The following is a 27,598-nucleotide window of genomic DNA, read 5'->3' as shown; positions in this document are numbered from 1 at the left end:
GAAAAAAGATGGTGTGACAAAAGAAATAAGAGGGAAAAGGACCAAAATCACAAAGATATCTTAAAAACCCAAGGCGAGGGCAAAAATCGAAGAGGCGCATTTGAATATGCAAAGGCACCCCTAAATCTTTGTAAAAGAGCACCGGCTTTCTCCTGTGAAATTTGTAAAGAGTAGATGAGCATGGGTGAAGCCACAATGTAAATAGAAGGAAATAGGAAAAGAGGACCTACGCTAAAATGGCCAACCATGTAATAAAGGGGTGGGTGCCCAAAAGGGATTAGGGCATGTATAAAAGCAAAAAAGTGAATAGAGAAGCTCATTCTTGTGTGTGGCCAAAACTAGCTCTCCTCTTCTCTTCTTCTTCTTGTTCTTGCTTGATTGAGCTTGTGCTTGAGAGAGGGAGTGTGAGGGAATGAGTGTGTGAGGGTGAGGAACCGTGGCGGAGAAGCTGTCCATCTTCTCCTCTCTTCTTCTTCTTCTTCTCTTCTCTTCTCTTGTCTCGTGCCACATGGCAATGGAGCATGGAGCTTGGAGCTTGAGGATCAAGCTTACTTGAGCTTACACCTTGGATTGTGGAGCTACCAAAGTGCTTGAGGGAGAAGGAATCTGGATCGAGCATGGAGGTAAGCTCACTACACTCATAGGTGTGAAAGTACGTACCACTATGAGAGAGGTATCCATTGCACTCGGATTTAAATGCTTGAACTAATAAGTAGTTTGTAGATCTTGGAACTTGAGCTAAGGCTCATACATTTTGTTTCCATTGCTGGGACAAACAGATTCAAGCTTTGAGTACTTGAGCGCTCCGCATCGAGCATTCAAGTAGGGATTTTTCCAAACTAGTGCTTGAGGTAGATAGGTAGGAAGCAAGGGAGTTTGAAGAGATATTCAATCTCCCTAGCAAGTAAGTTTTTTTTAAGGTTATGCATAGTAGGGATTCTATTGTTGTAAACAAGCTAAACAAGGAAAAGGGAGAGAAAAAGAGCTCTAATCTATAATGCATCAAAGGGAAGAAAGAGGAAGGGCCTTAATAGACTAAGAACATGTGGGAGAGCTCGTTTGCTCAGTTGAGAGTGAGAGGGAGAGCTTGAGAGAGAGAGAGAGAGAGAGAGAACTACACGCAAGAGGAGAGATTGTGCATTGTGATCTTCGTCACAACATGTTCTGGCCCTCTATGTATGTTCTAGACATCGCTTGGTTTGTTAATCAGTGTCTAAGCCCTAGATGCAATCATTAGCAAGGCATGAGTAGGGTTTTTAAAGATTTTTTGTCGTTCTACAATTCCTCACCGCACTTGAACACTCTCCACAAGGTTTGATTGCCCTAATTAGATTGTTTGAATTTGTCTTCTTAGACACACCTTTCCTCGTTTGAGTCAGCAGACTGGGACACCTGGATGACTCAAACCATCCTAACCATCTATCTGACTCAAACCACACTATTTGGAGTGTCTAACTCAAACACTATCTGGCTTGGATCCCAATCACTCAAATGCCCAAACTAGACACTTGGACTTTTATCATTTGACGACCCTTCAGACTCGTACCGACAGAGTCAACCACTCAGACAAGAGCCAAAATCAGAGTCAAATTCTAAAAATCGGATGCTTGAGACTCAGACAATGATAAAAGAACCTAAGACATAGCTATCCACACAATTAGATTGTCAAACATCCATGCAATGATAGGGATTTGAGACTTGCATGGATCACACATGACTACCCACATGATTAGACTATCCAATCAAGCCTATTCTTCTTGTTCGATGGTCTATTCTTCTTGCTATGAGGACTATTGTACGGAGGGTTTTTCTTCCTAGCACTTTTTGTGTCAGCTAAAGGTGTGAAGCTTTGCACTTTTGGGATTCGATTTCCCCCAGCTATTATGAGGCTGCTAGTACTACATAATCATGCATCGAGGGCAAATCCCATAGCAGCCACCACCGCTAATGCAACATTGAAGAGAATAGATAATATCTTTGGTGAGACTATAGAAAACACCTCGTCTTAGTAACAAAATAGGTTGATAACGAGGATGAGGGGTGAGCACTCAGATCGTCACTTGCATGATCACATATAGTTAGTTATAGGATGAATTTTAGGTACCACGCAGTAACTAATTAGATACTTGTGCATTGCATTAAAAAACAAAAGGAATGATTATCTTGTACTTCGTAAATTCTTCTTTACAGCACATGAACTACACAAGGACTATGGCTTGAGCCTTGAGGGGAGGGTTACTTGGGACTTGACAAATGCTCATCTCCCTGATGGACAATGGCTCTTAGTGTTCATGCTGTAGTATTGAAAGAATGCTAAGATATACCTACACCATCTAGAGCCTAAATTTTTCAAGGACTGCAGACTGCTCTTTCGACACAAGTATATCAGGCCGCCCCATTGTGTGGGGAGATGACATCAAAGTTTGTCAGGTGTTACGCATTTGAGAGATGTAGTGCTGCAAAAGAAGACCCTTCCACACATAAGATTGCATGGGAAAAGTTTGGAGCATCTATGCTAGAAATGTGCAAAAGCAAACTTGGAGGGCTAGAAAAGAAGTTGAACAATTGGAGAAGGGAAAATAGCATATTTCAGGAGGGCGGTCAACATGGGTCGAATAGGAAAACTGAGTATAAGCACGATGCAAGCAACATGTGCATTGAAGATATTGGTATATTAAGCTTGGTCTTGACCCTGATGTGCACTAAATGCCTTATGGGTCACCACCAAGTGAGGGGGGACCCTTACTACAGTAGATGACATCCATTTTTCTTGGTGGTGACCCTCATGTGCATTGAACTTCCTATGGGTCACAACTAAGTAAGAGAGGCCCCTCACAGGAGGACGAAGAGCCCCCCGCATCGCTTGGGTGGTGACCCCCATGTGCACCAATCATCATATGGATCACCACCAAGCGAGCGGGGGCCCTCACTATTGGAGTGCTCCCCTCGTCATTGCTTGGTGGTAACCCTCTTGAGAACTTTTATAGAGGATCCCTTGTCGATTGGGGGAGAACTCCCCATCGCTTGGTACTCTTACAATATTTTTGATTCTATTTAGTACTTTTTATTTTTTAATATAAAATATTATTTGGTACTCCCCACTTCTTGGCGGGTTCCTATCGCTTGGTACTTTTTGGTATTTTTTATACTGTTTGATTCTTTTTATTTTTGAATATCAAATATTGTTCGGTACTCTGTGGTACTATTTGGTATTGTTTACATACCTTTATTGCACACATTATAGTGCATTTTGCACCCAACTATTTCTGCATTTTGATATCTCCCAAAATATTTTGGTTTTTTTTTTTGTATTTTAGTACATTATGATCTACCTTTTGGTGCTTTTTGATAATATTGGTACTATTTAGTACTCTACTAATGACATTTTCATATTTGTCCTGCAAATGGAATGTGATTCCCTTTCTAGCTTCCTTCCTATTGCCCATCGACCTTTACAATTTGCACAAGAGAAAGCCTGGCACTCTATTACAAAAATATTTTAGGGGCACCTTGCATTCAAAAATGCACTTTTGCCTTTGACTTAGCTTTTGTGGCCGCCCTTGTGGTCATTTTCCTTCCTGCTTCTTCCGTTGTGTCCAGTTTCCTTTTGGCACCTCTTTTAGGTCATGACTTGTGCTTTTCCAATTTTTTTGATTTCTTCTTGTTTTGAGGTTAACATTACCCCCTCCTAGACTAGTGCTAGCCCCATGGCATTGATGTGTAGTAGTTGGAAGGTGGGATGGGTGTAGCCAAATGGATTTTTTGAGTTTGTATACAAGCCCTTGTGGGTGATGGTGTTGGATGGATTGGCCCATGAAATTGAAGATATAGTTCGGGTAGCTCCCTCCCTGACACTGACCTTGAGTGGATCGGTTCCTTTAAATTGAAGATGATGTTGGACAAGTGGTCGGATTTGTCTTTGAAATTCATGATGGTGTTGGACAGATCCCCCTCTCACTTCCAAAAGGTAGCAACACCATGAGCTTAACATGGCTTTTTCCGATTCCCTTCAAGTTGCCTTATCCGTTCACCTATGTTTGTTGAGACTTTACCACTTGCACAAAATAGTTCATGGAACTCTCATAAATGAATTACATTGCACCCTATGCTTTCCTTGTGAGAGCCCTTGGGGGTGCTCCTTCATCCTTGACAGAGCATCCTCATCCTTGACAAGACCTCATCAAAATTTTCCAGGCTCTCCCACATTTTTTGATCTTGCCTTCTTCTTCATTGCACCTACATGAGTAGAAAGAGCTTCTTCATTCACTTTTCGATATGGTCTTCCTTGGTCATTCGCTACTTCATTTCGGTTGAATGGTGACCTGTCGTAGAACATTGCCTCCCTCCTAGGCAGGTGCCAACTCCCTGACACTTGCAGTGTTGAGTTGATGAAGATTTTGTGATTGAAAAGGGTGGTTGTGTGAGTTGATGATGATGGGGTCTCATGGCGATTGGTCTTGGGGAGAGATTGATTAACCGATTTTAGCTGGTGGGGGCCAAGAATGTATTGCATGGATGATGGGGCCTTCGACGGTGGTGGGTTGTAGCATTTGTTTTTACCTAAAAAGAAAAGAAGGTGGAATCTACTTGGGGGTATAAATAACTTATTGTGTGGTGCATAGTGCTCGTGTGAGTGGAATTGGGAGTTGGGTTGAACCATAGGTCCGCTTGGTTGTCATCCCACACTTGAGGACCCAGTTTGTGCATCATTGGAGATGCAGTGCGTGGCTTAGGGAGACAAGTCTAACCATAGGTAAGTGTGACCTCCCTCGGTACGTCCTACCCTTGATATTATGTAAGTGTGATTTGGGGAATCAAAATGGGCTAGGGGGTTAGAGATGGAGCCGGTTGACCAAAGCCACTGGATGTTCCTAACTTGAGGATCCCTAAGTGCAGTCAATGTGAGTTATGTGTATTTTTTTTACCACACATTGATCCATTCATATTTAAATCATACAAAGCACAGTAATATAAATTCTTTAAAAAAAATCTCACTTAAAATTCATATCTTATGTACCCTTATAAGCGATTCGTCAACGAATTGAGTAAGTAGATGCTCCAAGTATGAAGTATCCTATGGTCCCATGTCAATCTCCTGACACAACTCCGCATACACTGGAAGGTCGATAGACATGTCACCACAAAAGGATGAGTCCACCTCGTTCTCAAAGAATTCTTGGACTCCTATATTTCCATCATTGTTAGCCGATGCTGGCTCCAAGCTTTCGATGGCCTCCACCCCTTGCAATATCAACCCCTCTATATTTGCATATTATCTTCATCTATGCTCAGAACATCGCTTTGATCATATACTCTCACACTTCGGGGAGTTGAAGGTATAACATACCACCATCAAGGTTGTCGGGGGTTTGGATAGAAGATTACACGTTCACAAATATATACAAGAGAGTTCAAACCATTGTGACATAAACCATGTCGTAATACAATTACCAAACAAATGAGTCCATGTACCTGTTGACAATGGGCCGGAAACACAAAGGTATCGCGCAAATCTGTCCATTTTTTAAAAAAATCTATTTCGAGAAATCCAGATGGACCTCGTCGAACTGTTGCTCCAACTCCTCCAAGTACCACTTTGAACCACTGCACATCGAATAGTATCATGGAGTAGCTACGGTAATCCACCGTAATAATACTTTGCAAGTTTCCAAAATACTCCATCTCATCCACAACCGTGTTTGGATCTGTTGCTCGTCACCGGCTCTCTTGCTCGAACCTTGCCATGATACCACAGTCCATTGTGGAGCGCATTTTGTCAATATGCTCCACGCAAAAATGCCATCCGCATGACCATGTTTCACTATATATTTTGTACTGTACATTGAAACACTCAAATTAGATGTCGTATATAAAATTTAGATACGACAAATCCTAAACCCCTCATCACCTTTGGACTATAGCCCCTCGAGAATTCCCACTCCTCCATTGAGACCTCTGTCTCTTCGCGAGATGCTGCGGTCAAAGCTCCATGCAACCATCGCATTGACATGAACCGTGGCATCTCCTCTATGCCCTCGGGATATCGAATCAGTCGATGACACATACTACGTTGGAATTCACCTTGCGCTTCCTCTCAATCTTGCCTAGTGATTTGAGCCACATCTCCATAGAGGCATGGTGCAACATACAAAAGCGATTCACGTTCTCCTCCATTGAGGCATCCATTCTTTTTTCTATCCCATTTTCAATCACCACATCTCCAGTCAGTCTATCATCATCCTTCAGCGACCATAGCATTTCGTTGTCTAGATCCACCGTTGGTAGCCATTGTGAAATATGCACTAGTGCCTCAGACACCAGCCAATCTTTAGCCATGCTACCTTCTGGCTGAGCTCGTTGTCGCACAAAGCCTTTCAGGGTTTTAATGAAGCGCTCCAAGAAGAATATCCATCGCATATAGACAGGTCCATCAATCTCCACTTCATCTAAAGATGCATAAGAAGGTGGATTTGTATCGTGAGCATGCTGGTAGGCAGGTATTTCTCAAAGAGACAGACCGTCTCCACTCCTCCCCGCCTCACGGATTCAATAGAGGACATCTTAATCTCCTTCTGTGAGATCCATTGCACCAAAGTCGACAACCTATAATTGGCTCTGCGTATTTTTGGAGTAAGATATCCTCCGATCGCGATCGATAGTACAAACTGCCACAAATAAGAAAGCATTATGAATAATGGCTACACTCCAAATAGCAAAATGCGCATGCCAATTACAATCCATTCGTAGTATAAACCTAACATATATTATGCTAGTCATGGGATTTTAGCCCTGATAATTGGTTGTCTTTAGAAAATGCAGATTTGAGAGAACGCATCATACCCGTCGGAGTGCAAATAAACTTGACTACTTGCTTCACAATGCGCTCTTCTTTAGTGGATAAAACCCAAGGAGCGCGAGGAAGCTGCACGCGACTGCGGGGCCAAAGTGCCTCTATCTTACCTACCTTCTTCAAATCGATTTGTGCCCCTATAGTGTCTCTCTTTCTTGTGATGTGGTCCCATAGCAAGCTGCCCACATTCTTGAAAATATGCATGGGATCCAACAAGTGGTTGACCTGTAAGTGGATCAAATATGGCAACTCGTAGAAAACTGAGAACCACCGCATTCCATTTGGATGTGATTCCGCGTGGACCATTTTCAGCTCGTACCAGCTTGCGGCATTCATACGTGTTAGAGGTCATCCAAGGAAACCTTCCCTGAGTTCATGATCCTCTGGCAAGAAAGCAGTGTGTCCTTGATATACCATCTTCTTCATGGTTCCTGACCTTCAGGAGTCTAACTGTGGTCCGCACAATGGACATGTATGATAACCTGAGGTAACCAGACCTGTTCCAACATCACGACCCAGTGAATACTTGCTTGAACAAGATAAAATATAGATATTACCAACAAGAACGGAGGCCTGTTCACTTGAGCACTCTCCGAATCCCAGAAAGTCATGCATCGTCCACATGAGAATGGATCAAATATTGACTGACCGCCAACCATCGTGTCTACTCATATCTTGCACGGTGACCCCTCCTCCCACAAAATCTTAAGCTCATCGACTAATGGACAAAGATGCACATCCATATTTTTGACTTTGTAGCGGCCGGGGATGAGTAAGCTAAGGATGAGATGCCCTTTCTTCGTAGAAAGCCATGGAGGGATATTGTAATTGACAAGGACTATAGGCTACATACTGTAAGAAGTTGAACGCAGACTGAATGGGTTCACACCATCCATTGCAAGACCGAGCTAAAGATTCCTTGGCTCTCAGGAAAAGCCTGGGAAGGTAGAGTCAATGTGGCTCCATGCACGTGAATTCGCTGATATTCGTTGAACTCCATCCGTGGACCTATTCTGCGCCATGTTGGACGTACAAAACATGTGGTTTACGTGGGGGATAAGCGAAAAGTGTCTGAGAACTTTTTGAGGGATGGTTTGCCCTTGCAAGTCCTGTCGATACCTGTGAGCACCACACTTTGGACATGTCTCCATAGTCTCGTATTCTCCTCGAAACAGTATGCAACCGTTGATACATGCATGGATGTTATTGTAGTCCATGTCAAGCTTTCGTAAAACATGTCTGCATCATCACGAGACTCAGGCATGGTAGGTGGTAATATATGATATTTCAATAACCTGAAAAAAATCATAAACACCTTGAAAAAGCATAAATTTTTTAAATAATAGTATCGAAAAAAAAATCAACGACGCGTATGTACAAGGTACTTGAACAACTCGGTCACACTCGTATCGCTCCACCCGTATTTTGCTTGCACACTTAAGAGTGCAAGCAGTGTCTTCAGGCGAGATACTCGGCACCCATTATATAATGGTATGGATGCTTCCTCTCTAAGTGGATCAGAAGTCTCGACATCCATGGGAATCAATGCATCAATCATTGCCTCCATCTCCGGCTCCAAGATTGTAGGTAGGTCTGGAAGGTTGCATGTCTCCTCTGGCATTGACGGTATAGGTTGGCCTTGCAAGTGGTGGATTGGCTCCTGCACTCCATCCATGGCACGCCCACGAACTCTTCTAATTGGCTGCAAAGGGTGTACTCCTCCTTGGGATGAGATATCACCTCCTTGGATAGAAAATTTGCCAGCGAGACCCAATCTTATTGTATATGGTATTCAATTAGCTTGCGAGAACAATGCATGATTGATATTAACTTTTCTTACCATTTGTTGAAAATCCACAATCGCCTAATCAATGATCTCAGATTGAAACTCGCCAAATCGTCGTACGTGTTCTATAGACAATCGGCGTTTTCATCTAATTGCTAGCTTGCATTGAGAGCAAGGACATGGGACAAGCTGATTAAGATACGCCTCGCAATCTTGAACAACAGGACCTTCATTGTTTTCCATTTTGTCTACGTTACAACAAACAATTTGTTTTTGCTATCATTCTTGTTTTTTCTTAGATTGTTATCCTCTCCTTCCATCTCTCTCTTTTTCTACGACCACAACTACGACTACGACTACGACCACGACCACGACCACGACCACGACCATGACCACGACCATGACCACGACCACGACTACGACCACGGCTACGACTATGACTATGAGCACAGCCACGGCTATGACTACGACTACGACTACGACTACAATAATATCATAGTACCCTAGTATCTAATACCTAGTACCTAGCATATAGTATCATAGAACACTAGTATTTAGTACCTAGTACGCAGTACCTAGCACATAATATCATAGCATCTTAGTATCTAGCACCTAGTACTCTAGTATCATAGTGCCAAGTACCCAGTACTATGATACTATGTAGCAGGTGCTAGGGTACCTTAAGCATTATGCAATAGATGTGAGGTTCTATGGTACTAGTTTCTAGAGACTAGGGTAATATCACACCATGTGCTAGGTACTAGGCACTAGGTACTAAATAAAAGGCTACTATGAGAGTGTGTGCTAGATACATGGCACTAGGTACTAGCTACTAGGGTACTTTGCTACTAGGTAATAGGTGCTAGGGTACTAAGTGCTTTGTGCTAAGTAATAGGTAATTGCGACTAGATAATAAGGTACTATGATACTATGTACTAGGTACTTATGACTAGATACTAGGGTATTATGATACTAGTGTAAACACTTGGTAATCGATACTAGGGTACTAGGATACTATGTGATAGGACCAGATACTTGGTAATCGATACTAGGGTGCTAGCATACTATGTGCTAAGTACCAAATACTTGAGTACTAAAAGGTACTCAATAGTGGGTAGTAGATTTAGGGTTCTATGATACTATGTATTAGGTACTAGGTGCTAAATAATAGGGTACTATGATAGTATGTAATAGGTACAAGGTAGTACATACTAGGGTACTATGATACTATATAATAGATAGTAAATACTTGGCTAGCATGATATTATGCAATAGATAGTAAATACTTCGCTAGCATGATAATTGATACCATGATATTATTAATAGGTAGCAGGTACTAGATATTGTACCCACGTGAATTGCTGTTGTACCCACAAAAAGAGTACACTATGTGGGTACAATAGCACCTATGGGTACGGTATATGGGTACAAGAGAAATTGTAGGTATAATATGTGGATACACACATATTATACCTACAATTTGCTAGATAGATAAATAATATCTATCTATCTATCTATGAAACTATGTTTCTATGTCTCTATCTATCTCTTTATCTATCTATCTATCTATCTATCTACCTACCTTCATAATACTTGGGTACAATAGCAAATATGGATAGTAAAGAAGAAGAGAAGTTGTAACACTGACTATTATACCCATATATTGTTACGTTTGTCTATTTGGCTTCTCTTTTGTTTGTTTTTATTTGTACCCTTTGTATGTAGATGCATACACAAATATAGAGAGGGGGAGGGTGAAATATGATGGTACCCTTTTGCCAACACAAGTGGAAGCTTGTATAATGTCGTTTCTAGGATAATGTATTTGTACCCTTTGTACCTAAATCATACACAAATATAGAGAGCAGGAGGGTAAAATACGATGGTACCCTTGTGCTGACACAAGTGGAAGCTTGATTCTAGGGTAGTATGAGGCTATGGGGATGATGCTAAGAGGGTACTATGATGGTATGTGCTAGGTACATGAACTCATTCTTAGTGAGGTGAATCGCCAATCCTATTCTTAGTGAGGTGGACTCATTCTTAGTATATACTATCATAGTATCCTAAGGTTATTGTAAGGTCCTATTTACTTTTCTCTCTTTCTCTCCCTCTCTCATTTCCTCTTTCTTTGCCTATTAGGTTTAATGATTTTTCTCTTTTTCTCTCCTCTATCTCTCATTTATTTTCTCTCTCCTCTCCCCCTCTCATTTCTCTCTCTCTTTCTCTCCCTCTCTCATTTTCTCTCCCTCCCTCACCCTGACCCTCTCTTTCTCTCTTTCCCTATTGGATTTAATGATTTTTTTCTCTTTTTCTCTCTCCTCTTCCTATCTCATTTTTTTCTCTCTCCTCTCCCTCTCTCATTTCCCTTTCTTTCTTTCTCTCCCTCTCTCATTTCCTCTCCCTCCCTCACCCTGACCCTCTCTTTCTCTCTTTTCCCATTAGGTTTAATGATCTTTCTCTCTTTCTCTCTCTCCTTTCTCTCTCATTTCTTTTTCTCTCTCCTCTCCCTCTCTCATTTCCTTTTCTCTCTTCCTCTCCCTCTCTCATTTCCTCTCCCTCCCTTGCCCTCACCCTCACCCACACCCTCTCTTTCTCTCTTTTCTATTATGTTTAACATCTTATCTCTTTTTCTCTCCTCTTATTCTCTCTTTTTTTCTCTCTCCTCTCCCTCTCTCATTTCCTTTTTCTCTCTTTCTCTCCTTCTCTCATTTCTTCTCCCTCCCTCTCCCTCTCTCATTTCCCTATTATGTTTTCGTCTCCCCCCCTCTTCCTCTCCCTCTCCCTCTCTCATTTCCTCTCCCTCTCTCATTTTTCTATTATGTTTAATGTCTCCCTCCCTCTCTCTCCCCCTCTCCCTCTCTCATTTCCCTATTATGTTTAATGTCTCCCTCTCCCTCTCTCATTTCCTCTCCCTCCCTCTCCCTCCCCCTCTCTCTCTCTCTCCCTCCCTCTCCCTCTCCCTCTCCCTCTCCCTCCCTCTTCCTTTCCCATTTCCTCCCCCCTCCCTCTCCCTCTCTCATTTCCTCTCCCTCCCCCTCTCTTTCTCTTTCTCTTCCTCCTTCTCCCTCTCTTTAATTTCCCTCTCTTTTAATCTCTCCCTATCCCTCTCCTTCTCTCTCATTTCCTCTCCCTCTCTCATTATACAGAAATTATACAAAAAATAAATAAAAAAGACAGAGAATACACACTCTCTTCCTCTCGTTCTCTCATTTCATCCCCCTCCCTCTTCCATTTCCTCCCTCTCCTTCTCCCTCTCCCTCTCCCTCTCTTTTTGTCTCTCTCCTTCCCTCTCCCTCTCTCATTTCCTCCCTCTCCCTCTCTTTCTCTCTCTCTCCCTCCCTCCCCCTCCCTCTCCCATTTCCTCCCTCTCCCTCTCCCTCTCTTTCTCTCTCATTTCCTCTCCCTCTCTCAATATAGATACACAAATTATATAAAAAAAGTAAAAGAGAGAGAGAATGCACTCTCCCTCCCTCTCTCTCTCTCATTTCCTCCCCCTCCCTCTCCCTCTCCCTCTCCCTCTCCCTCTCCCCCTCCCTCTCTTTCTCTTTCTCTCCCTCCCTCTCCCTCTCTCATTTCCTCCCCCTCCCTCTCCCTCTCTTTCTCTTTCTCTCCCTCCCTCTCCTTCTCCCTCTCTTTCTCTCTCATTTCCTTCCCTCTCTCAATATACACAATGTAAACCCTAAAAAAGTAAAAGAGAGAGAGAATGGACTCACCGTAAAGATTTGGCGAGGGTTTGGCGGCTCCTCTTCATGACAGCGGCTCCTCCTCTCCTTCGCAAACGGCGGCGGCGGGGGCGGCGGCAGCAAGCCTTCTTCCTCTCCCTCTCTCGCCCTCTATGAAAAACGGTCACTCTCTCTCTCGCTCTCCCTCTCGAAATGTCTCACGAATGTGCAAAATGAAATGTGCTCAAGTTTCGGCCCTCTTTTTTTCCCTGTGGGGCATCTCTATTTACGTCGCAAATGTGACGCTAATAGCGATGCTGCTATTCCTACTTTGCTACCTACTGTCACTATACATGCATTTCCTTGTAGTATGTGCATTGCGCATCCAGGGTCGAGCGTAACATGATATTATAGTCCACTCCCTTCATGGCTATAAAGCCAACAAAGAATTGGACTCCTACAATCTTCAAGGGACAATTCTTTAACACCAAATGGCCACACTTTCATTCCGTTGGCTAGGGTGACATTGAACCTAGCATTCTCAATAAGTGAGTTACCCCAGTCCTGGAGTATTGCATGGCTCAACACACTAACTCTTGCTCTTGTATCTATAATTTCCTTCAAGAGCTAGCAGTAAGACTACATGCCTTTTGGTGCCTTCCCAAAAGGCATTGATGTGCAAGGACTTGGGCATTGAGTGCAACGTCAAACTGAATATCTGAGTTATCATGTCATGATCATGTAGATCAGTTACTTTTTGCTCCATTGGTCCTTCAACCCATTGCTTCAATTCTTGCCATAGGGTTGAATGCTGCTTAAGTAGATATCCTAGGCTTAGAGTCATCGGGGTGGTCACTAGGGTGGTGAGAAGGTTATTGACTACTTGTCTCTCTCCTAACTCTGCATCTCTTGGCCAATGGGCCTGACTGGTTTGCTAGCACGTAGCATGTAGGCTCTAGTTAAAAGACAGTGCTTGTGGTACAGTCACATTCCTCAACTTTGTTCATGGAGGCGAGAATGGTATGGTTACACTTGAGAGATCATCAATCTCATTTTCCAATATGGGCTCAACATCCTTTAGGTGCTCCTAGGCTTCTTTCACCTGCTCATTGACCTTTTTGATGGTCTCAAGTTGGTGCTTCGGGTTGGGATTGCACTCCCCTACTTGACTGCCTTTGGAGCTTATGTTTCTACTTCTACGTCTGTCATATTTTTTCCAGTAGGTAGCATTGTGGCACTCTCGGTTTTTAGTGTGACCTTAGCGTTAGCTTTCTTTCTCCTTCGCCTATGGATTTTCTTTCTGATTGAGGCTGCATCTAAGTTACTAGGCCCTGGCAATGATATGGCGGCATGCTTTTTCTACACACAAGGTCATGACATGCAATGGGATGAGTGTGACCTCTCATTTAAATGTCTCAACTCCAAACAACCCTAATGGCATAGATGGCTCATTTGTTGTACTAGACGATGGCTTTTGTCTAGGTAATTCATCAAACAGGTGAGTAATTCCATACTCTGGGCATCTAAGATCGATTAGCGTGCTCCCATTCGGGGCAACATGAGGAGATATGTATTGGGTGTCCACAAATCCAACATGAGATTAGTTCTTGGGTCTACCCTCTAGAGCCTCTGCCTCTGCCTCTACCTAATGCCATCACAGGTACAGGTCAGTAATCCATAAGGATTGCATTTTCATCTTCGTCATATGACACACAAGGGTTCACATAAGGCTCTTTGTCATTCAGCTTCGGGCTGGAGCATTTCTCAGTGGATGGGTTACATAGGGTCCAGGTGGTCTAGGTATGCTTGTAGGGTTTATTTCTATCCTAGGAATGTCTAGTTTGGTGTCATTGGGTGCCGAGAGAGCCAATGACATTGTGGCCAAACCTTCTGCAATTGGTGCAAGGTCAGGACCTCAGGTCGTGATACTCGGTTGGTAGGTGGTTTTCGCCACAATACACTAATTGGACATGAGGGCCTGTTGGTCATCTCATCATTTCTTATAATTTGGCTAGCTCCGTCTTTATCTTTGCTAGCTTCTGACTTGCGTTTGTGCCCTTTCCTTTATCCTGAGTACTTGGTCATGATCTTTTGCCTTTGACATTGAAACTCTCTTAGAGTTTCTAGCATTTGTCTCCTCTCGTGTCGAGCTCTTGGAGCTTCTCTCTTTGAGTTGGTCATCCACTCTAGTTGCCTAGTCAAAGACCCTAGCTAGTGTGTCTCCCTCTTGTAATCTTGAATTGCCTGCCAAGGCCTTCTAGAGTTCCTCACTTCATATCCCATTGATGAAGACTATGGAGACCGCTCTTTCAGTGGGTCACTCACTAGTTTGGGATTCTCTTGAAGAGACTCCTCATGTGGATGACATAGTCTCTTATGTCCTCCTTGTCTTTCTGCTTCACATTCATCAGCCACACTAGAAGGTAATTGGAGTACCTAGGCTCAGAGAATCTCTTAATGAAGATACTCTTGAGGTTGTTGATGTCACTTCACTCAATAGCGTCTAGACTTGTGTACCAGGTCATCCTACCCTTATCTCCTAGGCATAAACCAAAAGCTTTGAGCGCAGAGTAAGATTGGTGAGGCCATTGACCTTGTACACTTGCTTGAATTGCTCTACAAAACCATATGGGTCATAGTTTGGCTGGTACTTGTCTAATTGCTTAGCCATGACATGGATTCTTAATTGACTCTTAGAGCCTTGGTTAACTCCTAATCCTAAAAGCAACGAGGTTTCCATTGCAGCGGCGCTCTACTTTGCTCACGAGTTGTCTAGCAGTCACTTCGTAAGAAGCTCGCTCAATGTGAGATCACATTCTAGAGATCTTTCTCTCTCTGCATCAAGGCATGTCCTATTTCTACTTGCTAGGGCCAGCACTCACTGAATCTTACACATTTCTATGCTCTACTACAAGCTTATGGCTTGTTGTTCCTGATTGTAGGTCACTATGCTCTGCAAAGCTTCTAACGCTAGTTTTCTCTCCTCTTTGAAGTATGCTATGATTTCCTCGAACGTCCTATCATGGTGGTCTATCTGGATTCGTAGGTCGTAATTGACGACTAGCCTTTGGATTTTCGTCGAAAAATTGCCTATGGTCCTATACTTGGGTTTCTTGATCACCCGATTATGTTTTAGGGTATTCACTTGGTCATGGGTTCATTCTAATTATTAGGTTTCAGTGAGTTCCTTATTATTTACAAATAGTCCTCAATTAAACTCACTCGGTGTGTGTGCTTGCTCTCTTCTGTGCACCATGCAAAATCAAGCTTTCAGCTTTTTTTAAGTACATTTCAAGTGTTAGAAAACAATGTGAGTGTGAATACAAGAAGATGATTGTAGCTCTCGCGCTCTTGTCAAAGTTCTCAGCCTAATGGGGCTTTATGCCCAGTTTTACCAGCTTCTTTCTCTGGTCTCTAGGATCTATGCTACATCATTCACCTTGCTCAAGGTGAAATGGGGTCTATTGGTTAGCCTATAGCTCCAAGTGTATTGAATATGCTGATACAAGTGTTAGCATTATGCCCCAGCCATGATTTCTAGGGTTAGATTTTCCTATAAGGCTTTCGGTGAATTCTCCTATTGCAGGTTGTGCTCTCTGTCATCCTCGACACATTGTTTACTGCAACACTAGCAACAAGAAAAAGGCGAGAAAATATAAAAGTTTGAGAAGCAGGAAAAGGCGTAGGGTAGGCATGGAGAAGGCACCCAGAAGAATAATAAGTTTAGAAAAAATCCAAAAGCATGGGAACAACCACCAAAAGTCCAAGGAGTAGCTGCCAAAGTCTAGAGGAGTTAAAAGCAACACAGCGCACCTTTAAATGCAAACGCTCTCTCTTGTGAAAATTGTAAACTTAGAAGGGTGGTAGGACTAGCTAGGAAGTGAAAGAATGGAGAAAAAGGGCTACACCATGGCCGGCCATGTAAAAATTAAGGATGACCGCCCGTGGGAAGTAGGGCATGTATATAAACTTGAAAAGTGAATGAGAAGCTCATTCTTGTGTGTGGCAAAAATCTTCTTCTTCTTCTTGCCTTCTTCTTGCCTTCTTTCTTATGCTTGAGAGAGGGAGTGAGTGAGTGTGAGGGAGTGTGTGTGAGAGTGAAGGATCGAGGAGAAGAAGCTCCCCATCTCCTCTCTTCGTCTTCTTCTCTTCTCTACTCTTCTCTTGTCTCGCGTGGCTATGGAGGATGGAGCTTGTTGGAGAGGGATTGAGGTTTCTTGAGCTTGCCTCAAGGATGGTGGAGCTACCAGTGTGCACGGGAGAGGAGGATACTTGATCGGGAATCAAGGTAAGCTCGCTACATCCCATAGGTAGGGAGGGCGCATCAACTATGTGAGAGGTAGCCATTGCCACTTGGCTTGAAACGCTTGAACAATAAGCAGTCCATAGGCCTCGGGGGTTGAGCTTGTAGCTCCCTTCATTTTGGTCCCATTGTCGGGAGTGACAGAATTGAGCCTTGAGTGCCGCGTGCTTCGAATCTAGCATAGAGATAGGGTTTTCAGTCCGAACTGGTGCTTGAGATAGATAGGAGATTTAGGTGGTTTGATCTTCAGAACAAGTAAGTATTTTGGTTTGTTGTTGAGTAGGTAAGTAGGTAAATCAACCTCAGCCACTGTTTTTGATTTTTGTTGCACTTGGATAGGATTAGGATCAAGGAAATAGGGATAACAGAAGGGTTTTTTGCTGCTGAAAATAGGCTAAAAACTAGGAGAAAGGGGTATAAAATCTAAATCTTGAGTAGATGGGTGCAAGAGGGGCAACCATAAGGTTGAAGGAGACTTGAGCAAGGCAATAAGAGGCTCAAAAGGTCAGGGAAGGCCTCATTTTGCAGTCAGACAATGAGAGAGAGAGAGCTTGAGAGAGAGAGTGTGAGTGCATGTACTATAGAAGAGGTTTGATCTGGTCATTTTGCTATCGCCCAGCCATTCCAGGTTTTCCTTGACCTTCTCTAAGTTGCACTTGTTTGATCTGGAAAGTTGGAGCTTGTACTAGGACCCCCATGCGTAGCATTCATCACTCGTGTCCTCGCAACTGCCTCGTAGCAAACGCAGTCGGACTAGGCTACAGGTGTCCAAGTCTCAAAATCAGACACTCGAACTGTCCAACTCTTGGAGTCCGACCGGTCCGACTCTACCAGTTGGACTACTTGTCCAATCGAATGCAACACCTTAGGCTTAGACCACCCGGTCCGATCAGACCAACTACGCGATCGGACCATCCGACTCTGCCAGTCAAACCCTACCATGTGGGACTAGGACCCATTTTTAGACTTGGACCCACCCGTCTAATCGAACAGTCTGACTTGGACAGTTGGATCAATTCCAGTTGACCAAGACTAGGATCGGACCACCCGGTCTGATTGGACAGTTCGAGTTGGATAGTCGGACCACCCAAAATTGGACGGTCCAATTTTGGGAATCGGACCACTAAGGCAGAACATTTTAAACTGGTAAAAGTGAGCCACCTCCTTAGGCCAAGGCCACTCCAAACACATCCCCAAACATCCCTGAGTATCTGACCTAGCTCTCAGAAGCAAAAAATTGGAGAAACCACACTTGGGCAGCCTAGAGTCAACCTCTAGTAGCAGGCCATAGAAAGACGAGACTCAGAGCTAAAACTGACCCTCTGATTCCAATCTGGCCTTGACAAGGTGTAGAGTGTGTAGCATAGACCCTAAACAATACGAGAGGACAACTAGGAAATGCGCTTAGAGCCATATTAGGCTACAAAAAAAGGGGAAAAAGCGAAAACTGCATTGTTCATTTTGCATTCGCACCCCACATTGATTTCATCATTTAAAGTACACTAAAAGGGAGAAAGCCTAATTTGGCACTGTGCATTGGAAAGCACTAAGCACAAATGTGAATAAAATTGACAGTTGTTTTCAATAACAAGGAATTCACATAGAATCACAATAATTCAAAGAACCCACTAGTAGGAGCAGACCGTGAGACATAGCTGGGTGCCATAGAGCCTCGTTAATAGGACCCTAAAGACCCGGAAGAGTTCAAAGACGATAGGATTGAGGAAAAGTCACTACCCGAGCTGATTGGATTGATCGACAACCTAGTGGAGTGAGAGGCTATAGAAATGTCAGGAGAAGATGCAGACCGAGAGGATGACCAGTTGGACTTGGGCGAGTTTCCAATCGAATTGCAGCATATGGTCGACCAATAGGACCTGCTAACAAAGACTGTGATCCATGGCATACCGATGGAGGAAGTATTCATGAGCCTTGAGGAAGAGAGAAAGGCAGCTAGGAAAGCACTGCAGAGCATCCCGGCGTATAACCGTAAGTAAAGGACAAGGAAATTTCAGCAAGACTTAGAGATGCACGAGGCACGATGCATTCTAGCCTTAGTTGGTAAGGTCGTGACATGGCCGAATGCAGAGAGGGAGAGGGAGCTAGAGGCAGACCTGACGCTAAGCGAGCTTGTCAAGCGGCTCATAGAAAACATAGCTAAGTGCAAATACACTAGCCACCTCTTTGCTCACAGGCTTAGGAGTCACGCAAGGGGGCGAAGAGCCACAACAAGATCCCTGTAGTGGCCAAGCAGTTAGACAAGTACCAACCCAGCAATGACCCCTATAGCTTCGTGGAGCAATTTGAGCAAGTTTACGAAGCCGACGGTCTCATGGACCTCGCTCAATGCTCACAGGATTTCAGGCTTTGCTTGGGTGATAAGGGAATGATGTGGTACACCAGCCTAGACGCAACAGAGTGAACAAACTTCAATCACCTGAAGGATCTCTTCATCAAGAGATTTTTAAAGACAAGGTATTCGGACAACCTCATAGTCCGAACTGATGAATGTCACTGATGAATGTTAGTCAGAAGGACAAAGAGGACATTAGAGATTATGTCACTCATGTACGTAGCCTATTTAAGAGAATCCCTACCACAACAAACGACCAAATGAGAGAGCGGTCTCTACCGTTTTTATAAACGGAATCCGCAACAAGGAAATTTATAAGGCACTGGCAAGCAACTTGAGCTTGTAGAGAGATGTGCTCGCTAGAGTTTTCGATGAGTCAATAAGGGTAGATGACCAGCTTAGGGAGAGAAGCGTTAAAAGCTTGAATTGAGATGGGTCTAGCCAAAGAACCATAGAGAAAGCCACAACCTATAGTGAGAGAACAACCCCTGACATGCAGGATAAGGGAAAGAGCACGGCACAAGAATAAGAGCTAGCCGAAGTCAAGGTGGAGCTAGCATGGTTGCAGGAGTTGGTAAAGAGACCCACTAGACCGCATGTCTAGTGTGTGTACTGTGGAGGCAATCACATCCCTGCCTAGTGCCAAGATCTAAGATCCATGCCTTGTGCAAATTGTGGAAGGTTTGGCCATGATGCAATGCATTGTGGATTTCCAAGAAGGTTTCCTTATGCACAACAGTACAACTCACCATACTTCTTCAGAAGAGGAGCCCCATTGGCCCTTCCCGCACCTAATGATGCAAAACCGGTTGTTCCTAAATTAGAGATCAATCCCACGAGCATACCCAAACTGCATGGACCCTTCGTGACACATCCACCGAGTGAGCCTCCCATCCACTACGTGAAAGAGGAATCATATGTGAACCCTTATGTCTCGCATGATGAAGAGGGTAATCCGGTCCTCATGGACTATCGATCAGTGCCGGTGATGGCATTCGGAAGGGGAAGAGGTAGAGGTTTTTCAGGGCCAACCCAGGACCTAGTCACTTGCAACTTGTGGTACCCTGGTCACATATCGACATGATGCCCAAAAAAAGAGCAGGCTAATAGGGAAAGAGCTGATCTTAGGTGTGCCAAGTGCGGCATCACCCATCTCTTTAGGGAATGCCCTAGACAAAAGCCATCCTCGATCTCAAGCAGTGTACCATCAGTACCTTTGGGGCTGTTTGGAATTGAGACATTTGACAATGAGGATACACCCATCCCGCTGCATGTCATGACATGTGCACAAATATGGCAGGCCAGCATATCACTGCCTTGGCCTAGAAACCTAGATGCTGCCTCAGTAGGAAAGAAGAGTCATAGGTGGAGAAAGAAGAAAAGCGACACTAAGATCACTCTCAAAAATGACGGAGAGACGACGCTAGTGAGTGGCAAGAAGGTAACTGATGCTGAGGCTAAGACCACTGCTCCAAAAACAATAAAGAAAGGGAGTGTTAAGGTAGGGGAGTACCCCCACCTGAAGTGCCAATTAGAAGCGATTGAAAAGGTCAAGGTGTGGGTAAAGGAAGCCCAAGAGAACTTGAAGGATGCTAAGGCCATCATAAAAGACGAAACTGAGGACTTCTCTAGTGTGAGCACCCTAGTCTCACCCTCTTGACCAAGGTCAAGGGATGCGCCTATGCCACGGGTAGCACCACCCAGGAGAAGCTTAGGAGGCAGGGCCAGCAAAACACCCAAGGCCAATGGCCTAGAGGTGTGGGAATGGAGGAAAGATAAATGACAAGTAACCTCCTCATGACATTAGTAACCATTCCAGTAACCCTGAGCCTAGGAGACCTACTTAGGCAGTATCCAACACTTTGGCTCGAATTGAAGCACTGGGTGGAGGAACCAACTGAGCAGATAGCTGTTGACCTGCATGAGCATGATGCAATCACATAGATATAGAGCTTGAAACTGCACTCAATGCCTAAATCTTTGCATATAAATGCTTTTTGGGAGGGCACTAAGATGCACGCTATGCTACCTATTTTGGCCCTAGGAGACATGACGTGGAAAGGAATCATAGACACGAGTGTAGGGGTTAGTGTCTTGAGCCACACAGTCTTGCAGGCCTGGGGGAACCCTCGCGTTGAGACTGCTAGGTTCAATGTCAGCTAGCAAATGGAATGAAGGTAAGGCCATTCGGAGTTTTAAAGAATTGGCCAGTGAAGATTGCAAGTGTCTAGTTCTCTGTACACTTCATTGTTATGAAGGGAGAGGACTACGACATCCTGCTAGGCTGACCTTGGATGAGGAATGCACGAGTCATTGAGGACAGGGGCAACAATCAAATCTTCTTAGGGAATTGAAAGGAAGCAGTAAGGAAAGGAAACAGTAAGGGTGGAGATGGATACCTAGAAGACAACACTTGTTGATCTAGATTCCATCTCAGCCACATTGAGGGGTGACACGCAACCAACCACATCGTATGGGCCACTGACCAAGTATATCCCCCTTTCCCTGAGGATGAGCGAGATTGGATACATGTCCTTGCAACCATCGATCTCCCATTCTCAGATGATGAGGAGGAGTATAAGCAAGCTGCACAAGCCATGTGCACGCTAGATGAGGAACACTCAGTACCACTCTACATGATGGCAAGGAGGGCGTGTAGCCTGTTGAGATATTAGCAATCACACCTAATGCATCCTCTGTATATGAGGCAGTTTGGGATGAAGACATGCAGGTTGTAGGAATCCCATATGCACAAAAAGGGAAAACCGTACCCATCCAACAACTATAAAGCATTGTACTTGACTACCACTTTTTATATGGAATGAATACAATATCATGATGCTTTTTACTTTCACTTAGTGTCTTTGTCATTGTCAATCCATTACACAATATTGTCTTTATGAGTCCAAGCTTCCATCTTGGTCTCTCCTTGTCTATGTCAAAATGATTCTTGTTTTCATCTTCCATCCTCCATAGCTCCTGCCATGCTCTAGATCCGCGTATTTAACATGGTATCAGAGCTCAGCTGAGCATGGCCCAACTCTCCTTTCACTCCTCTCATCTCCTTTCCATCTCTCCTTAGCTTAGTTTGAGTACTGGACTCTATCTCCAACTTCATTTGCATTCCTACCTTCAATGAAGCTTCCATGGCAGCCATAGCCAACAGCACCTTGTCAGCTTGAAGCTTTCATATCTGTCTCCACAGGCCAAATATCTTTAAACTTCCTTCTGGAGAATGTTTTTCTACTTCCAGAGCTCCTTTATGGCACCTCAATCATTGAGATTGGGCAGCTATAGCTTCAGCATTGCCTCTTTTCAGAGTCCCTACCATAACTATGTCTGTGGACAACACCTACCTACCTCTATTGAAGCAGCCATATCTCATCAATCAGGACATATCTCTTCAAGATTTCTTCTTGAGAGTTGTTCTTTAGGTCAAGGCGCAACTTCTTGGCATAAAAATCAAGGAGATTGATGCACATCATGCCCAACATTTTCATTTTCCCAAATCTGGGCATAGTTTTAATAGCGACCACTTTGAAGGCTTAGATCTCTCAACTCAAGAAAAATGAGTACAAACCCTCTTAGGGACAGTTAGACCCATTAGTGAGGGTCCTCCATCTTAAAAAGTTTGATCAGATTCAACCTGTGGAGCCCGTGGGAGCTCATTTAATAGTTGCTGGTCCCTATTTTGATAGGACAGCCATAGCCACTTACCTTCAAGCTCATTTTTCTTCATTTTCTCTCTCCTACCACTTAAACCAAGCCAAGGCCACTCTAATCTAAGGTTTTCAACAAGTATTCAACCATCAAATCTACAAGGAGAGGAAGCTACAAAGAGTTTTTGAAGATCATCAAGTCAAACTCAAGCAACAAACATCAAAATTTAAATAAGTATCTTTTGATACTTCACTGCCATTGCTTGTGTCTTTTGACACATACAAAGATCAACTCATTGTTGCTGGTTATTCCTAGTCATTTGAAGCTTATTTCCATCATGGGAATGACCAAAATCAAGTCTTTTATAAAGATGCTTCTCATGAAGCGTAACATTACTCTTGTTGCTCAATTCAACTACATGGAAGACTTGTTTATTCCGTTTGATTGCAAGGATGGATGGACTTACTTGTTTTGAAGAGCAATTGATGAATTTATTTGAAGATTTTGAAGATATTTCTGCTGCCTCAAAGATGATACCTTTGCTTGAGGGGGACCATAAAGAAAAGAACCAAATGACTAATTCAAGCAAAGTCTATGAAGGAAAGATCAAAAAGAAAAAGAATAAGAAGAAGAATCAGAAAAATCATGAAGACTCTAAAGTGGCAAGCAAAGTGAACAACAAGTACATGATCAAAAAGAGCAAGTTGGACTACTCCAACAAGAAGACCTACAATGAATTGAAGATCTATGTCAAAAGTAATGCTGAAAACTACAAGGGCCTTCTATCCTTGATCCATAACTTCTTTAGCCTTGTAAAACTCCTCATGTAGCCTTGTACTACAGCCTCTGTAAGGTCCCTGCTCTACAGCCTCTGGATGACCATCATGTTTGGGGTACCCACACTTAGCCTTTTTTGCGATAACCTCTGGTGTTTTGCCATGTTTTATGGTTTGCCCACACTTTGCAGGTGTTACTTTCACTAAATCCTGTACAGACTTTGTACTTTCTGGTTGTGATTGAGGAAGGGTGTTGAGATATTAGCAATCACACCTAATGTAGCCTATGTGTATGAGGTAGTTTGGGATGAAGACATGCAGGCTGCAGGAATCCCATATGCACAGAAAGGGAAAATTGCACCCATTCAACAACTATAAAGCATTGTACTTGACTACCACTTTTTATATGGAATGAATACAATATCATGATGCTTTGTACTTTCACTTAGTGTCTTTCTCATTGTCAGTCCATTACACAAGATTGTCTTTATGAGTCCAAGCTTCCATCTTGGAACCTAATTCACTTGTGTAACATTTGGTCTCTCCTTGTCTATGTCAACATGATTCTTGTCTTCATCTTCCATCCTCCATAGCTCCTACCATGCTCTAGATCTGCGTATTTAACATGGTCGGGCCCCAAACCTGTCACTTTCCATGTCCCAAATAATAAGATAGAACTCCAAGAGACCCTAGATTATTTGACAGGCAGATTGGAGGGCAATCGTTCTGCTAATTTCTTGCCTCTCAGAGACCTCCTGGGTGAGCACAAGTGGAAGTGGACCAAAGTTCATGACCTAAACTTGCTATATAATTCGGTTCTAGTCATCGACGAGAAAGAGGCTAGAAAGAAGGACCCAGGAGACGAGGAGAAGTCAGGGAGTGATGGTTCTGACAATGAATATGAGGATTGTTCCTCCATCAGTGAGGAGAGTGAGGAGGAAATGGATACCGTGGAGTATGATACTGATGGAAGGGTGATAGAGCAGATAACAGCAGACTCGAAGCCCCAATAAAGGAATGCATATGAGATCAAGAGAGAAGTTATGAGATTGGATTGCAATCGGTCTTGGTTGGAATGCATAGGGGCAGTGGATTATGAGCAGCTGAAATTGCCCAACCACCAGTGGTACATGTGTTTAGGACAAATGTGCCTACTAAACTATGACCACTTGGGGAAACTTCTTCCTCCAGTGAGGGCTATGAGTTCAACTTGGAGTCTGAAGTCAGTACGAAAAGCAACCCTGAAATACTTATGCCATCCAAAACCAAACGCACCAAGGGAGACTTGCTGGTCCACCTAAGGCACAATTGGCTGAAGGAGGAAAGAAAGAAACGAACAAAAGAGTCAAACGCAGAATGACAAAAGAAACCACAGGACCTATCCAAACGCTTCACGAAGTTCAAGAAGGGTGACAGAATGGTGGTCTTGCTAGGAGCAAAGAGGCAGGGCCAAACTAGCGATCCTATTGAAGGACCCACCAAGGTCAAGGAAGTCAACCTGGTAGGGAAAGGTGAGAAGCCTCGACCTATATTCATAGCAGATGACCTGACCAAGGATGAGGAGGCTAGCCTTGTTGCTCTCCTACGAGAGTACATGGACATGTTTGCTTGGTCTCTAGATGAACTTAAGGGAGTCGACCCTAGGGTTGTGACACACAATATCCCTATGGTCCCTGATGCTGTCCTTGTAAAACAATGCCCTTATCCCATGAATCCAAAGCATGCCCATGCAGTAAAAGAGGAAATTGATAAACTCATGAGAGTAGGATTCATCTACGAAATAGAGCTCATGGAGTGGGTATCACCAATAGTGATCGTTATGAAGAGCAAAAATTATAAGGGCGTTTGGTGCTTCTTAGGTCACACATGGTACTATCAGCACTTTGTACTGAATTATACACTAATCACAAGACCATTGTACAAGCTGCTAATTGTATTCAAGTGGACCAAAGAACGCCAATATGCTTACGAAGAATTGAAAAAGGCTCTTACCACCGCACCTATCTTACGCGCCCCAGATTGGACCAGAACGTTCCATGTGCATATAGATGCATCTAAGTTTGCCATTGGAGCTGTTCTATGCCAACCTGGCGAACACAACCTTGATTACCTAGTGAGCTTTGTTAGTAAGCAGCTCACTAACACGGAGATGAACTATTCCACTATGGAAAGGGAGGGACTGGCCATGGTGTTTGCCATTAAGAAATTTAGACATTATCTTTTGGCCACACCCTTCACCTTTCTTGTTGACCATCAAGCATTGCTCTATCTAGTGAACAAGCCTTGCACTACAGGACGCATTGCACGATGGTTATTGCTTCTTCTAGAGTTTGACTTCTCTGTGGTTGTATGCAAAGGGAATGGGTATTACATGGTACACCACATGTCTCGCATACCCACAGGTGAAGCCGCTGGACAAGGCATAACGGACGACCTTCCAGATGCACATCTCTTTGGCCTTTTCACTGATGATAAGGAATTATTCAAGACTGATTTAATGCCATACTGGGCTGACGATGTCGTCCACATGCTCGAACATTGTCTACCGGAGAGACTATCGAGAAGGCCAAGCTTAGGAGGCTTATTATGAAGATCCAACCCTATCAACTGATTGTCGGCCAACTCTATAGGTTAGGGCAAGACGGGTTGCTACACAGGTGTGTATGCGAACATGAGATGCACAACACGTTGAGAGAGGCACACGCCGGAATTGCTAGGGGGCATTTCAATGAAGACATGACAACCCGCAAGGTGCTGCAGTCTCAACTATGGTGGCCCACGCTATTCCGTGACACAGCTAGATTTGTCAAGCATTGTGATGAGTGCCAAAGGACCAAGGTCCCCGTATGGAAGGACAAAATGGAATTGATCCTTGTAATAGCATGACAACCTTTCAAGAAATGGGGCACTGACTTCATCAGACCCATTAGTCCTGTGGCCGAGTATTCACAGGCTCGATATATCATCATATCAACTAACTATTTGACGAAATGGGCTGAAGTAAGAGCCACAAGGAAGAATGACGCAAGGACCAGAGCGAAGTTCTTATGGGAGTAGGTCATCTCGAGATTTGGTTGCCCTATTGAGATAGTGAGTGACCAGGGCACCCACTTTATCAATGAGGTGATTGCCCACTTGCTCTCAACCTTCTTGATCATCCATAGGAAGTCTTCACCGTACTATCCCCAAGCCAATGGCCAAGTAGAATCAATGAATAAGGTCCTAGTCAACGTGCTCACAAAGGTGGTTTTCACTTCTAGGAGCGACTAGGATAACAAGCTCATGGCAGCTTTATGGGCCTATAAAACAGCCTATAAAATGACTGTGGGACAAACGCCCTTCAGGCTGACATGCGAAATCGAGGCTATCCTGACTTTAGAATTTTTTATCCCTAGCTTGAGGATAGCAGTGCAGGAGCATTGGGAAGGGAAAGAGGCTTGGACTAACTATCTTATCACGCATCACTGAAACTAGACTCATCGCCACCCATGCTCTAATTTGTGAAAAGGTGCGAAGAAAGATTTGGTTTGACAAGCATGTCAAACAACATGATTTTGACTAGGGCAACCTTGTGTTGTTGTACTCTGTGAAGGGCCATAGGTAGAAAATTAAGTTCCGAGGGTTAGGATCTTTTAGAGTGCGTGCCATCAGTAGGACGGGCAATGTCGAACTTGAAACACTGGAAGGTGAGGATATAGGATTTTTCAATGGCAGTCGCATGAATAACTACTACCCTCCCACACATCCTGTACATAAGCCCCCTATGATAGAGGCCTCGGTCAATGTCTGCGTTGCAACCATCACCGAGATAGAGGATGATGAGGAAGCTATTACTCCAGCTTATTTACAAATCATAGCCACAGCCCAAAAGACACATTCTTTTGATTCTTTAATAGATGAGGGGGCTCACTTTAATATCCTAACCCATGCTCATTGGACCCTCATTGGTCAACCCCAGTTGCAGCCAACTAACACTAAACTTAGCCCATTTGGGGGAAAATCCTATGCACTCCTTAGGAAGTGTGAAGTCGTTGTCTCTATTGAGTCTGAAAGTTTGCCTATCTTCTTCTATGTGTTGCCCAACACGAAGGAGGCAGGCAAGGCGGCGCTACTTTCAAAAAACAAATCCATTCTTACGTCGATTACGACTTTTAGCGTATCCACCTCGCCATAGGAAATGTGCGCATCGTGACAACTTTCAGCAA

At 43.7% G+C, this 27,598-nt stretch overlaps 1 pseudogene; it reads left to right on the top strand.

The window, feature by feature from the left end:
* The first annotated feature begins 236 nt into the window (after positions 1–236).
* Positions 237–24,406, top strand: LOC148028406 (uncharacterized; annotated as a pseudogene).
* Positions 24,407–27,598: the final 3,192 nt, after the last annotated feature.

This window comes from Lygodium microphyllum, chromosome 12 (genome assembly GCF_053477565.2).
Source record: "Lygodium microphyllum isolate KBCC chromosome 12, Lygodium_microphyllum_v1.1.10, whole genome shotgun sequence".
Taxonomy (NCBI): Eukaryota; Viridiplantae; Streptophyta; class Polypodiopsida; order Schizaeales; family Lygodiaceae; genus Lygodium; species Lygodium microphyllum.
The sequence above is the reverse complement of the archived record's forward strand: the minus strand, read 5'-3'. Positions and strand labels throughout refer to the sequence as shown.